The sequence below is a fragment of the Haliotis rufescens genome, unplaced genomic scaffold (genome assembly GCF_023055435.1).
Source record: "Haliotis rufescens isolate VD_foot unplaced genomic scaffold, xgHalRufe1.0.p SCAF_4, whole genome shotgun sequence".
Lineage (NCBI taxonomy): Eukaryota > Metazoa > Mollusca > Gastropoda > Lepetellida > Haliotidae > Haliotis > Haliotis rufescens.
Window position 1 is genome coordinate 51226322 of NW_025964112.1, and position 15785 is coordinate 51242106.

The window sequence follows — 15785 nt, forward strand, 5'->3', positions numbered from 1 at the left end:
GGATAAGTTGTCAATGTTAGGGTTTTTTTATGTCGTTTTAAGCCTCTGATGGCGTGGATTTTGTGCCAGACCATTCTGGCATCTGTACGGTTATTTATACCTTCGTAGAAGTTTTTCCAGTCTCTACTTTTGGCTATTTGGACTAGTTTTTGAACCTGGTGGTTTAGTTCGTGGGCTAACTTTAGATGTTTGCAGTCGCGTTTTGCATTATTGAAGGCTGATTTACGTTTTCGTCTAGTCTGTTCAATTTCCTCATTCCACCATCGGTTGGTTTGGATGCCTTAGATGTTTTGAAGGGGATGGAGGTTTTGGCTGCGTTTATTATATAGTCTGTTTTTACAATAGGTTTCTGGATCATTATTTTCTATTTCGTTTTAGTTAGCTTCGTTGCAGATATCTTGGAATTGGTCCCAGTTAGCTTTATTGTAATGGAATTTTGGTTCTTGGTTTTCTGTTTGGATTGGTACGTTGGTATTTCCTATGGTTATGTTTATGGGGAAGTGGTCACTACCTAGCGGGACGTCGTGCACTTCCCATTGAGTACTTTGGGCTAGATCTGCGGTGCATGTGGTTAGGTCGATAGCCGACATTTTTGGGGTTATCTTATCGTACCTCGTGGGTTGGTTGCTATTAAGGAGTACTAGGTCGTTTGTTTCTATCCATTCGGAGATTAATTTGCCATGATTATCTATTTTATCATCTATGCTCCATGTAGGATGGTGAGCGTTAAAGTCTCCTAGGAATATAGTAGATTTATCGCTTATTTGGAGTAGTTTGTTTAGATCCTCAGGTTGGACTTTTTGTTCCGCCCAGTGGTAAATATTTATGATGTTTATGTTTCGGTTATTTAATGTGATTTTTATGCCGTTGGCTTCTAGGTTTGGCGTGTCTATTTTTATTTCTTCGTAATTTATATCTTCCCTGATAAATATGATTAGTCCTCCTGCGGCTCTTCTTGTTTTCGGTTTAGCTCTGTTAGTTCTAACTGAGTTGTAGTTAGGTAGTGTGAATTTGTTGTTTTTTTGAGAATTTGGTTTCCTGTATACTAGCAATGTGAGGGCCTAGTTTAAATTTAGTTTTTAGTTCATGGCCGTGGGAGGTGAGTCCGTTGGCGTTCCACTGAAAAATATTTAGTCCTTCCATTATTGGGTTCAGATGATTGGTGATTTAGTTTTTAGTTTTTAGTTTATTCGGTGAGTTCTTTTAGATGGAGGTTAAAGAGGAAGAAGGGAAGATCGGTTAATTTTAGATTGAAAGCTACTTTGTGGAAGGATTCCATGCCAGTTTTTGGTGAGTTTTGACTATGCATGTATGCTAGGAGTAAGGTGAGGTTATTTAGGTTTTGGGTGTTGGCTGGTTGGGGAGTTTGGTTTGTTTTAGTTGGAGAAGTGTCTATTGTTTCCTCAGTAGTGGAGAAATCTTCGTCATCGGTTAGATTAGGTTTAGCTGATTGAGTTTCCATGGGGGAGGCATGTGATGTGGAGGGTTGTGAAGGTGTTTGCGGGATGGGTGTAGCTGATGATTTCTTAGTGTTTGTGTTTTGTTGTTGTGCTTGCTTGTGGGAGAGTGTTGTTGCCATATGGGCTGTAGGGTGCTTGGATGAGGGTCGTGTTGTGGTGGTCATTTTGAGGTTTGTTATGCATGCGGGGGTTGATGTTTTGGCTGTGTTAGATGTGGGAGGGTTCGTGGTTGGTTGAGTGGCTGCTTGTGTGTGTGAGGTGGGTGCGGTTTCTCGGTAGAGGCCCCAGGCAGAGCTGTCGGTTATGGGTGTGGTGTTTGTTTGTGGGATGGTGTTTGGGTGTGGTGTAGGGAGGAGTGGTTTAGATGCAGGTGTAGCAAATTTTCGTGTTTGGATTTTAGCCGTGTCTATGTTTATGTGTTTGTTGGCCTGCTGGGTGAGTGTGTGTCTCTGTGGGTATTGGTTTGAAAGTGAATGCAGTGGATGCACCAGGGTGTGCATGTGCCTGGGCTGTCTGTTTGTGCGCATTTTTTACATTTAGTTTTACGGTATGTGCATTGGGAGGCAGTGTGGTTGTATTTGAGGCACTTTGAACATTGCTTAACCTGCTTTATATAGGGTTTGACTTCTAAGTTGGTGTGGGCTCCGAAGGATATGTGTTTGGGGGCTTCAGAGAATTTAGCGGTCTTTTTTAAGTTGATTATGACAATGGAGGTTGGGACCGTTTTTCCGTTTCTAGTTGAGGTTATTCTACGCGTGCTGGTGATTAGGGGTTGAGGGTTTTGATCTTGGTTTATGTTAGCTTCTAGAGAGTATAATTGTAAGTCCTCAGTTGTTTCCCTTGGGTCAACCCTAATTACGCCTCGTGTATATTGTTGCCAGTTAGGTGTATGTTTGATTACCGTGACGTGGAATATTTGAGTTATTTTATTTGCTGCGTTGTAAGATTCTCGGTTAGGGAAGAATATCTGGTATCCTTTGTTGGCTTTTTTAATATTGTTGTAATTTATTTTTTCTCTTTTAAACCAAAGTCCTATTTTATCTGCCGAAAGTTCTAGTGAGAGAGTGGTGCCTGAGCCTGCTGAGAAGAAGTAGAGGGCGAAGGTGGTGAGGAATGCGGCCGGGGAGGGTGTGGGAGATGGAGGTGGGGTGGATGTGTTGAGTTTGCGTTTTTTGGTGTTTTGAGGTGGCGAGTTATCTGGTTTGGTGGGGGTGGCGCGTGTCATGTTTTCGCCATACTCGGTCGGGACGATGTTTTCGAGTGACCTCCCGGAAGTGTTGTGCGCTACCGCAGGCGTGGGTGAGTAATGAGCTGGAATGTCTGCGAGTGTGGCGTTGCGGGTGTCAGTCATGTTGTTTGGGTGTTGTGTTGGAGAGTTGGAGAGCGTGTATTGTGGTGAGTGGTGGTGGAGTGGGAGTGGAGTTTTGGGGAGGTGAGTTGGTTTGTTGTTTTTACTGGGTGAGTTGTGTTTAGGAGGCGGAGGAGGTTGCGGTGGTTATTTGTTGTTGGTTTTAGTAGGAGGGTTTGGGAAATGGATTAATTATTAAAGATTTATCTTGTTGCTGGAAGGCTGGGATTAGGTGAGACAAGTGGAAAGCGGGGATTAGGAGATATTTAGTCGAAGGAGTGGAGGTATGTGATTGGTGGGCGTGGGTGGTGAGTAGGAAAGAGCGTGCGTTGTGTTAAGGAGAAGGGGGGATTAGGTGTTTTTTGTTTTTAGGAGTTGGGTCAAAGGGTGTGTTTGAGTGGTGGGCGTGGGTAGTGAGTAAAAATGAGTGCGAGCTGTGTTAGGGAGATGGGGGAGGATAAGGTGTTGGTTATTTATAAGAGTTGAGTGTTGTTGTTTTTAAGAATTTAGGGGTTTTGTGATTAATTCGGTGAGAGTGATTTTAAGAGTATGTGAATAAGGATGAAAAGATAACGGGCCGGGCCCAGCGGGTAATACTAAAAATGGATTGCAGAATAATAAAACGAAACGTGCATATCTAGGCAGATCTCAAACGTATAGTTTTGCTCATTTAATTGAGTTTGAATCAAAATGCATCTTTAACAATGTAATAAACTGATAATTATGACTACATACCGTGGAGTCCTCGTAGAAAAGTCAGTGTCTTGACTGTGTGTTTTCTTTGATGAGAATGTTTCTCACCGACCTTAGCGTGTAGGGGTGTGATGTCCTGGGCAGGAAACGATAGTGTTTTGACTACTCTTCTTTCATTAATTAACGTGTTGGGCATCCCTAATTAACCTTTACTAATTCATGTTAAACCAACACAGGATGTTTTCTGGAAGTGGATATTCGCAAATGTCATAGGGCTGACACGCCATGTGTTAAAAACTGTCCTAGCACTTCTAAAGTTACTAAACATTCTTTATATCTAAAGAGTAGTATTATATCTAATTTTATACCACTTTATTGTCTCATATTGCGGTAGTTAAAGAAAACAAGGTGCTCAAAGTGGAGCCCTTTTCCCTCTACATTCTCAACATAGTCTCTATCAGAAGTGTTTTGTCTGTGTTGGGTCCGACTTGGCCCGGGCTGTCAAAATCAACTTTAAAAACACAAATGTATCATCAAATGTGTTTACATCTATAGATTAGTATTATATCTACCAGGTATACCACTTTATAATGTCACAGTACATCGTTCTTAAAGAAAACAAGGTGCTCAAAGTGAAGCCTCTTTCCCTCTACATTCTCAACATAGTCTCTATCAAAAGTGTTTGTCTTGTGTTGGGTCCGACATGGCCCGGGATGTCACAATCAACTTTAAACAGACAGATGCATCATCAAATGTGTTTACATCCATAGACTAGTATTATATCTACCTATATACCACTTTATAATAATGTCAGACTACGTCGTATTTAAATAAAACTGGTCCGTTAAAGTCAAACACTTTTACTGTATTTTCTTAAGAAAATCTCTGTCAGAAGTGTTTGGTCCGACTTGGCCCGGGCTATCAAATTCAACTTAAACCTCACAGATGTATATTCAAATATATTCACATCTATCAACGAGTATCATATCTACCTATATACCACTTTAAAGTGTCTCAGTTCGCTGTATTTAAAGAAAACAAGGTGCTCAAAGTGAAGCCCTTTTCCCTCTACATTCTCAACACAGTCTCTATCAAAAGTGTTTGGCTTGTGTTGGGTCCGACTTGGTCCGGACTGTTAAAATCAACTTTAAACACACACATGTTTCATCAAATGTGTTTACATCTATAGATTAGTATTTTATCTACCTATATATCACTTTATAATGTCACAGTACATCGTATTTAAAGAAAACTGGTCCGTTAAAGTCAAACACTTTTACTGTATTTTCTTAACTAAATCTCTATCAGAAGTGTTTGGTCCGACTTGGCCCGGGCTGTCAAAATCAACTTAAACCTCACAGATGTATATTCAAATGTATTCACATCTATAAACGAGTATAATATCTACCTATATACCGCTTTAAAGTGTCTCAGTTCGCTGTATTTAAAGAAAACAAGGTGCTCAAAGTGAAGCCCTTTTCCCTCTACATTCTCAACATAGTCTCTATCAAAAGTGTTTGGCTTGTGTTGGGTCCGACTTGGCCCGGGTTGTCAAAATCCACTTTAAACTCACAGATGTATCATCAAATGTGTTTATATCTATACCTTGTTTTCTTTAAATACGATGTACTGTGACGGGAACATAAACATTATAATTATGATGATAGTTGTTTATGATGAGGATGATCACCATATTTTAACGTTTATGGTGTGATTAACAAGGAGGCCTTTCATGATTGAATTTAATCGTGCACTATTGCACATATTTATTTATCTGAAGATCCTCTTGTGAAGCATGTCAAGACTGAAAACAAGTCATTCAATGGATTTTCCTAAACGACCCATTGATGCAGTACTGAATATCAATGTTAATGTTTATTTTGTTGATGGTGCTGGACGGTACAGAAATGAGTGTCAATCAAGCGAAGTGCCATATCAAATCGACCCAGAACCAGTCACTTGCCACTCGAAAACGTCAATGTGTGATTTTATGTCAAAGTTGATGTCCAGCTTGACACAAACACAGTATCTTTGGCATGGTTCGATCCTCTTGTTACCGTAATGTGTGGTTTTGACTCCGAGACCATCAATGGTACGACCCAGAATATGCAGAGGGCGTCGTGGGAAATGATAATTACATATAAAATTCTTTGGAATACCCCCACATACAGAGTCAGACGTATCCAAGCGAACAAACCTGTTATGGTCCTTTTTGATAAATCCAATGAAACCATTGTATGACCGATTTATCTGTTTCTTTTGAAACTAATGAGATTCAGGAGAAACAAGGCAAAGACAGTATGAGGACCGTACTAACGAAATGTCAAGCTAGCCTCCCAAGTTGTTATACTCGCCATTCATGACAAGAAAAATCCCTTTTCCTGACGCTTAAAATAGTGTTTATATTAATTAGAATGCACACATTTCCAAATATTCGAAATATTCCAGTGTCCATACCGTCCACTTTCCTTGAAAGATAATGATGACGTAGATGACAAAAACGACAACGACAACAACGATGTGCTGGATTGACTTTCAGAAAGCATATGATTCTGTCTGTTTGGGAATGTTTGGACATGTGGTAGAAATTTACGTCAGTGTCCACATCGTCCACTATCCTGGAAGGTGTATCTTGCCACATATGTTAGCGGGTAGAGACACAAAACCAAATAAAGACATGACACATGTGTATGCATACAATTTGGAATAATATGGACAGTTTACAATCCTAGACACATTCCACATTAAGCCATGTTAGATCATGTTTTCACTGCTGTTTTATGTATGAGAACACAAGAAAGTACGTATTTGTCATTCAAATCTCGGGTTCAGCAAAAGTTTTCGTATCTATTTTTAGTAAAAATCGTTAGGAGTTTTGCGATCAGGGTGTTAGTTGTCAATTTTAGGTGCTTAAAATGCACTTTAATGAATCCTTGGAGTCTGTAACCTTGAGAAACGTTGTAATGTTATTAATACAAAAATCAGTAAAAGGTAAAGCATATATTTTGTGACCGGAACTAGCATGTTCGAGGTAAAGCTTACGTTTTGTGTACCATCAAAAGCATGACAGTGGTGACACTTCTTTAAAACATGACAAAATCCCTATCATCCACAACATGAGAGATATTTACCACGAATGTGTGTACCGAACTCTCGAACCTATGCTCCGATCACGACCGCCTCACCATAAAAATACATATAGATTTGGACCTGTGAAGATCAGGGTTAGAACAGATCTTCAGCAACCAATGCTTGTATTAAAAGGTGACAACGGTTGTCGTTAGAGGCGACTAACGGGATCGGGTTGGTTGTCAGGCTCGCTGACTTAGTTGATTTGATGCATGTCATCTTATCCCAATTGTGTGGATTGATGCTCGTGATGTCAATCACTGGATTGTCAGGTCCAGACTTGATTATTTGCATGATCTCCGTCATATAGCTGGCATATTGCTGAGTGTGGCGTTAAACACACACACACACAAAAAAACATATAAATTTAACCGCTTATTTCAAATTCGAGATAAAAATACAGAGCGCCATCTCGAACTCCCAATCTGACTTTACAATAGAACTGTGTACCATGATATCGAAGTTTTAATTTGCCACCGTGACAGCTTTAAGAAATCTTGCTTAGAATTTTACTTAACTGTAAACAATTCTCCTCGATACAGTTTGAGGAATCGGTAATGAAGTCAAAGAAGTGATCATTTGCAACATTGTCAAACTTAGTTTTATCCACAGAAACCACGGACCTTTTTCGCAAAACTAAAATTCAACTCAATCCTTCACTTGTTTTTTTGTCACAATGTTTATTGATTATTACCTGCGAAATTAGTCATCGAGATACATTTCAATTAGCCACACCCTGCACCTGTTGTATTCTGAATTGATCGTCTATGCAATCGTATTTCTAAAGATCTATAATACACAATCTGTTACTCAGTTTTACTTCGCTTATTGACTTTCTACATAGGTGAACAGGGACATTTATTTTACATGCAAACAACATGTTATTCAGGAAAATATAATTACATGATAGGGGTTTGTGAACACACAAATAATTATTTATTCAAACACCTCTTCCTTTAAAAAAACATATATATTAACACATACAAATGGTTTTTACAAACAATAGTTGATTTTATGCTTCCAAACAAACCACACGCAAGCTATTGTTGAATTTTAAAATATAGCCAAGGTAAATGTATCCACAATCATATTTAAATATCACAAATATCGTTCTGTTCTATATAAATGTAACAAGTGAACTAACCATTTCAGTGGATCTCAACAAGGACAAAACTGTTGGAGATGTTCAATGAGTGAATGTTTATTTAATGAAGTAAAAACATAGATTCTTTCTTTTGGTAAATACATGTAGCTGTACATCTTATAGATGTTCCAAGAGAAAATAATATAATATCTACCTATATACCACTTTTTAGTGTCTCAGATCGCGGTATGTATCACTTTGAGCACCTTGTTTTCTTTAAATACGATGTACTGTGACATTATAAAGTGGTTTATAGGTAGATAAAATACTAAGCTACAGATATAAACACATTTGATGATACATCTGTGTGTTTAAAGTTGATTTTGACAGCCCGGGCCAAGTCGGACCGAGCACAAGCCAAACACTTCTGATAGAGACTATGTTGAGAATGTAGAGGGAAAAGGGCTTCACTTTGAGCACCTTGTTTTCTTTAAAAACCGCGATCTGAGACACTATAAAGTGATATTTAGGTAGATATAATACTTGGACACTCGCCCTGAGCAGACGTGTCCTTCCCAGCTCTCATAACTCATTAGAAACTATGAGAGACTTCGCTAAGTCTCTGCCGAGGGAGCTTGTCTCCATCCTGGAGCCCTTGCTGGCTTACAGGGTTGGGGACTACTACCTCAGGACTTCCTACAAGTCCAACACCTCTACCCTCTCCATCTCCTTTGACTTAGGTCAAAGGAAGAGGCCTCTGGTCAAAGCTCCGGCCAAGACCAAGCCTAAGGAAAAAAACCCACCCCGGCCCCTACTCCTGCTGCACCACGCCCAGTACAGAAGGCTAGGCCACCGAAAGTCAAGAAGTCTCCGTCATGGAGATCGAGGAGAGCCTTCCCACTACCCCTCCGCCCCCAACAGCAGCATTGGAACTCGCTCCCCTCGAATCCAGAGGGGAGGAGCCCTTCGCACGCCCGAGGGGACATGGGAGGAAGAAGAGAAAGAGGAAAAGTATCTTCTCCCCCGACGCTTCCCCCCTCCCATCTCCAACAGCCAACAAGCCCATCGAGTGCAAGTCCACGGAAACTCAGACCGCCACAACACCAGGCCCCTCCCTCAACACCAGCCAAGTCCAGACTGACCCGGTCCAGGAACCAGTTGTTGAGGAGGATGTCCGTGTGGAACTTAAACAGCAGGCCAGCCTCATCCTGGAGCAGCACAAGATTCATCCGAACCCCTGCTACCAGAACGACAGCGGCAAGGTGTACCCAAGCAACCGCCCGCGATTTACTCCGAAATACCTAATTATGTTTCACGTTTTTGGTTGGTGATTGTTCAGTAATGTCTTGTGTGTATGTTGCATCAATAATATGTAGGTATGATCGCCGATAATGAAGTAATTAGCCAATAACACTTTGGCCCGTCTTGGCCCGGCCCGGCCCGACTTTTACGCAATGCCGTTGAAAACATAGACGATTCCGACTTGCCACTTGTTATTCATGCCAGAGAACTTATTTATGAACTGTTGCTGGATACTAGTAAAAACTTCACGTCAGTGATTTTCTACAATGCAGTGATTAAGGGTGTGTTGGAATCAACAAACAGCAAAACAGTGGAAGACAGTTCTATTTTAGAATTTCTGGAAGTTTTGTCCTGTTTCTGGCGCAATGGACCAGCTTGAACTCCAACTCCATTAGTATTCACTAAAATGAATAAAATTCTTTTTTCATAGTTATTCTGTTCACCAATGTTATGGTTTTGATGGTGCTGAAAATGTCACTGTCGCCTTTATCATGCTGAAGAGCAAGAGGTCCCAGGTTCGAACCCCGTTAGTGTTATTTAGAATAAAGATTTATTACCCCGAGGGAAATTTGGATTATATTTGAAGTGAAAAGAGTATACATACACTCATTACGAACAATACAATTTCAGACCAACACATATATCTACACTCATACATAGCACTCAATGCAAACTTACATAACACTCCATGCATACAAAGATACACACAGAACATACATGCATAACATAAAGCAACAAAATATGCGCTATTAAAGAAGATAAAATATGAATTAACACAAGCACATAAGAATTAAACAATGATTAAGAGACAGGTTGACTTGGTTCGTCATTTAAAAATAAAATACTAACGGGAACAAATGAAGATTTGGCTCTATTTTTTTTAAAGCAAGGTACACGATATCTTCTTCCAGATGGTAAAACGTCATAACAAGGGTATAAAAAGTGATTTGGTTGGTCTAAAATTCTGTTTGCAAGCTGTAAAACACGTTGATTGTAAAGAGAGTCCAGACTGTTGAATTTGCATCCTGAGATTTTGCTAGCCACAGTAGTTATTTTAGTTATTTAACCTAAGGGCTGACTTTAGTACAGGTCCTAAAAGTGTTGTCGCAAGCATAGCCTGCAGTTCACAACCCTGTGCACTAAACAGAATCCGCTCATCAGTTGGTAAATGAACAGGAAACAGTACTCACGTATATATCTTCCACTGAAACACGAGTTGAAAAAATTGCGGCGTCACCTTTGGCAAGTGATCTTGTTCATGCATGCCTCTGTCCACAAACAGTAAATGGGTACCAAAGAGTTAATGTGGTAATGGTAATGTGAATTGGTAATCTTCTAGCGCCTGACAGGCAGCTTTGGTTGCATATTTCACATGTAGCTGGGAAGTTCTGAAATGCAAACTATACGGACTTCTGATCGGGGCAAGAAACTCCATGAGCACGCACAGATATATGCGCTATATACGTTGTAAATATACTTTATAATATACTTGGCAGTGAGCGACTGAGGATTCTCGATGACAGAAAAGTGATATGTCACTGCAACCATGATAAGGAGAACGACTGCCGTTCAAGATTACAGTGCAGACCTGATAGAAATCAACTAGCAAAGTGTGTTTCAACTAGCAATGTGACGTATTGTTACTGAAGACAGTTGGAAGTTTTTAGATTCGTTGATTTACCTCAAATACACAACAACAAAATAAAAAATAAAAAACAACACATACCCTACTAAATAAATATATAATAAATAAAACATTTCATTTCGTCAGTGACAAAAGGCTGAGCTGATCTGTCGAGTGACAGATCCGCCATATCTCACTGTCGAAATGAACTATCCTCTATTTATTAAGATTAAGAATGTATGGCGCAAACAAACACAAGATTTTAATCATGGTTTCTCTTGTAAGTTACTCCATCAGCCAACTGTACATCTAGGTACTTTTGATAATAGACATATATTTAATCATGGGGGAAATCTGACTCCAAAGCGGAAAATTGGCTATATAGTGTGTTTTCCGGGTGGGACATATGGCCATATAGTGTGCTTTCCGGGGGAAGTATGGCTATATAGCCAGTTTTCCGGGGGAAATTTGGCTATATAGCCCCTTTTCCGAGGGGAAATTTGGCTATATAGCCCTTTTTCCGGGGGGAAATTAGGCTAGGGGGGAAATTCCACTCTCTGACACCGAGTCTTTTATAAGCGCCGGGTCTCTCCCTAATAAGCAATTTGAATAGTGTTTGTGTCCGTTTTAATTAGATGCTGTTTCACAAAGCCGTCATAATGCTACGACAACATGATAAACTATGTCAATGGGCCAATGAATTCGGCTTACAAATACCAAACTTGTTATTAACTGTGCACTTTTAAAATAAGAACAAGTTCGATTTTAGCATTTGTAAACCAGACCCATTGACCCAATATATAATAATACGTCCTTATTACATTGGAAGGTGTCTGTAGTTGTCACAGAAACATAAAAAAGGAGGGGGAGTATATTTTTCCTGTGCACACCAAGTAAAATCATATCTCACCATACAGTTTACACGAAAAGTGAGTAGCAATTTGCGAAACTGCTTGTAACCTCGCTATTACCCTCACTATAAGACGCTTAGCATTAATTTCAGAGGTGTTAGCTGGAAACCTCGTCTCTGTGCGTTATAACAAAATCAAGTGGGAAACATGATATTCGGTGGGAGAATACAGTGTTTTTGCACGAGAAATTAAAGTCGGAGAGAGGATGTCTTCCAAAGTATGTGTCTATTAATGTTTGATTCAGAGTATTTGTAATTAAAGGAGAAACCAATGACTATTTCACGAGTTGAAATTCGAGCATTTTACTTCAAACACTGCCCGAATGCACCTGACCCTTGACCTACTTACAGTATGAGTGTATATTCGTGTTAATGTGCAGTTATAAGAATAATTTTTACCAAATCAAAACTTCTTAAGTTTATTGATACCAATTATTGTATATGTTTTCTATTATTTCACCATGTCACATCACCATGTGTTCATCACCTTTAACTCGCAACCTCTTGCAGCGAATATCACAAGGTTTATTGACTGTTTTGTATCAGGTTTTGGTATATGTTAAAAAAAATTAAAAAATGACAAAGCACTCATGATCATATCAAGAATATTTATTCGTTGCATGTATAAAAACGTGATAAAACAATAATATTTAACACTAAACAGTTTTACAAAGATTCCAATTTTCTAAAGTCTCCGGCACGCAAGATTCTCATTTAAATATAGTTTCAAAAGTTTAACCCCTTGAGCTGTACATTTGTTCGTTTTAACAATCAAATTTCTGCGTAAATAGGCTATTGAAAACCTATCCTGTGACAATTTGTTGAAAAGAGCTCTTTTTTGTAAGTGCTGACGTCAGAGCACCTCGAATGAGGTGGGATACTTATTCAATACCAAGGATCTATGATGTGAATCTGTACGGAGGGGCGGTCAGGTAGCCTAGTGGTTAAAGCGTTCGCTCGTCACGCCGAAGACCCGGGTTCGATTCCCGACATGGGTACAATGTGTGAAGCCCATTTGTGGTGTCCCCCGCCGTGATATTGCTGGAATATTGCTAAAAGCGGCTTAAAGCCATACTCACTCACTCACTCACTCATTGTAGGTTCACGGTTCTCGTTGAATTGAAGTGTTAACAGTGTGATTTTACGACAGACAAGTTCGTATTGGTAAATGTATGATACTAAAAAAAAACACACCAGCAAACTATCGTGTGATCGGCTTGCAGAGATAATTGCTTTCCAGAGGCATATTGACCATATGTATGACATAATAGAAATATGAATTAAAACAAGAACAAAATATAAACTGTAATAAGGGTTTTATTAACAGCACAGGGTGTGTGTCTTTACAAGTGTAGAGTTCGAGTGATTTCAACGATTTTCAACATAATTAATAACCTTGACGGTTCAATGATTTTAGAAAAGTTTAAAGCGTTTATTCTCAACATGAAATACACCACTCGGATGCACCTGATGGAGACGACCATCTTTGTGACATTTATAGATGTTTGCGTACCGGAGGTCCCAACTTGACCGGTCTCCTGATGTATACGACCAGGAGTTTCTTTGACGCCAGGAAGCTGTCATTTAGAGAAATCTGTTTTGACGTAATGACAGATCGTGTTTTTAATACATGGATAAGTCCAAATCTTCTTCTTTTACCTCGACTTGGTGACCGATTCTTCCGCGTCATTGCTGCGGGTAACACAAAATCTCGACTGAAGGGTTGTAACACGAGAACAAGGTTTTTATTCTTGCTCGCTCTGCTCGTCATCGCAATCATCGGCAGCTGAGATAGATTCAGTGTCACTTTCTGCTTCGGGTATGTCTACACGAGTCAGAATGTCTTTCATCACAGTTTTCGTGAAACGAGCGATCTTGTTTTTGATAATAGATTGATCAGTGCCAGGATCCATATCGCTCAGGCTGTCTAGGATTGGTTGAAATAGAGGCGTGTTACGACATAAATTGTAATAAAAAGGTAAATTGTAATACTTGCAGCAAATTGTAATAATTTTGACGTAAATTGTAATAACAACGTAAATTGTAATAATATTTGACGTAAATCGTAATACGCAAATTGTAATAAAAATTGACGTAAATTGTAATAATATCTACTTGCGGTAAAATGTAATAAATTCTTACGTAAATTGTAATAACTTTACTACCGTAGTGTCCAAGACGCCAATTGACTAGAAATGATCTTTGTCAGTTGAGCTTGCGTTTCACATGTACATTTCGAGAAAACAAACGATAACAAACGTAACTGTTAAGTTAGGGATGGTTGGTATAGGCTATATCGTACAATCGTCATTAAAGGGTGGTGTCAACATAGTGAAAGACATTTATTGGAAGTGATGTGATGAGTGTGGCATGCTATCATTTACGTAGAAGATACTACCATCTACCTAGAAGATACTTTCATCTACGTATATGGTAGTATCTTCTACGTAGATGATAGTATGCCATCTAGATACTATCGTCCACTTACATACTTTCATCTGCATGATACTGTCATCTAGAGTATGTAGAAGTGCAGTCATATATGTGATACCGATGACATAGAGCTCACATTTACTGTCATTTTATACACACCTACATGCGCGCACGCACACACACACACACACACACACACACACACACACACACACACACACATGTATACACACATATAGTGTTTGTGTGTGGGTGTTTTTGTATGGGTATGTAGTGTGTGCAACACGTGTTTGTTTCTGTATATATGTGTGTGTGTGTGTGTGTGTGTGTGTGTGTGTGTGTGTGTGTGTGTGTGTGTGTGTGTGTGTGTGTGTGTGTGCTGATGAGGGCATAGTATCGGAGATAAATATAATTTGGTTTCTTAGTTAGTCACTATTCTTTTCATTGGAATGTTAAGAAGGTATGCTATAATTTCAATATTTTATTACAGTGCTTGATGTTAGCTGGAATCATTTTAATCCTCTTAAACCCCCAGAGAAGATTATCCTCTGAGTTAGTTTTTGTCCGTATATATGTCACAAATTAGTGATAACTTATGAAAAACGTAATTATCTGTTTCGAAAAGTATGTACCGCATTATACGTGAGGTACCAAATTTGGTATCAAGGTTGCTTGGCGCAATCCACCAACGATTGCCGAGTTTAATGATCTTAGAATACTCTTCGTATAAGGTCAAAGAGAATATTTACGTTAGTGACAAAACCCTTTTCATCATAGATTTTCCATCCTTTCAATTCTGATCAAAACAGATATATTTCAGCAATAATTGATGGCAACAAATTTATTATACATTCTGATGCTCTTTGAAACTCAACAAGACATGCCCGAAGATACCGGATATTATTTGTGTATGCTTTGAATTATGATTTCGTGCCGTTATCATGAGTTATAATGTTTTTGTTGTTGGGGCAAGGAGTTATTATCCCAGCAAAAGTTGTCAGTAAGTTGTTGTTAGTTCTTCATGACATATGAAAGGAATCCAGACAGTTACATTTATTCATTTATTTCATCAAATATACTTCTTCCTATGAAAGGAAATATTTTATATTATATTAATGATCCATATGTTAATCATACATTGCTACAAATATTGCAAAAGTTAACATGGTTTGCATTTATTTTTTATTATTTCTTTATCTGTGAGAAGTTCACAGAGATCGAGAATACACAATATCTAATAGTATATGCAATGCAGGTAAAGAATATCCACGCCTCTCTTTTGATATTAATAAAAACATAGTATATAATATTATGTATTAAGTATTCTCCATTCCCTTGTATGGGAAATCTATGCTGCATTTGCTGACGACTGTTTCTTTTCCTTTGACATTGCACAGGAGATCTGTCACCCATTTGTTGTATTTGAAATCTTCGTCAAAATATAATACAAAACACACAGAGTATTTCTCAAATAAATAAGAAAACTAAGTTCATTCTAGTTATTAATCCTCTTCTGGACAACCATAGAAATGAAATTCCAATGCGTTTATATATGCATATAATTATACAACAATGTACGATAACGACCTCAATCCTCCCCAACACTCATACTTTAATGACGATTGTACGATAAACCCTGTACCAACCCTGATAAGGATAGGTTCTAGTCATTTAAAGCCTTTGACACATAACTTATAAGGTTATTACAATTTACGTAAAAAGTTATTACATTTTACCGCAAGTTGAGATTATTACAATAAACGTCAATTTTTATTACAATTTGCGTATTACAATTTACGTCA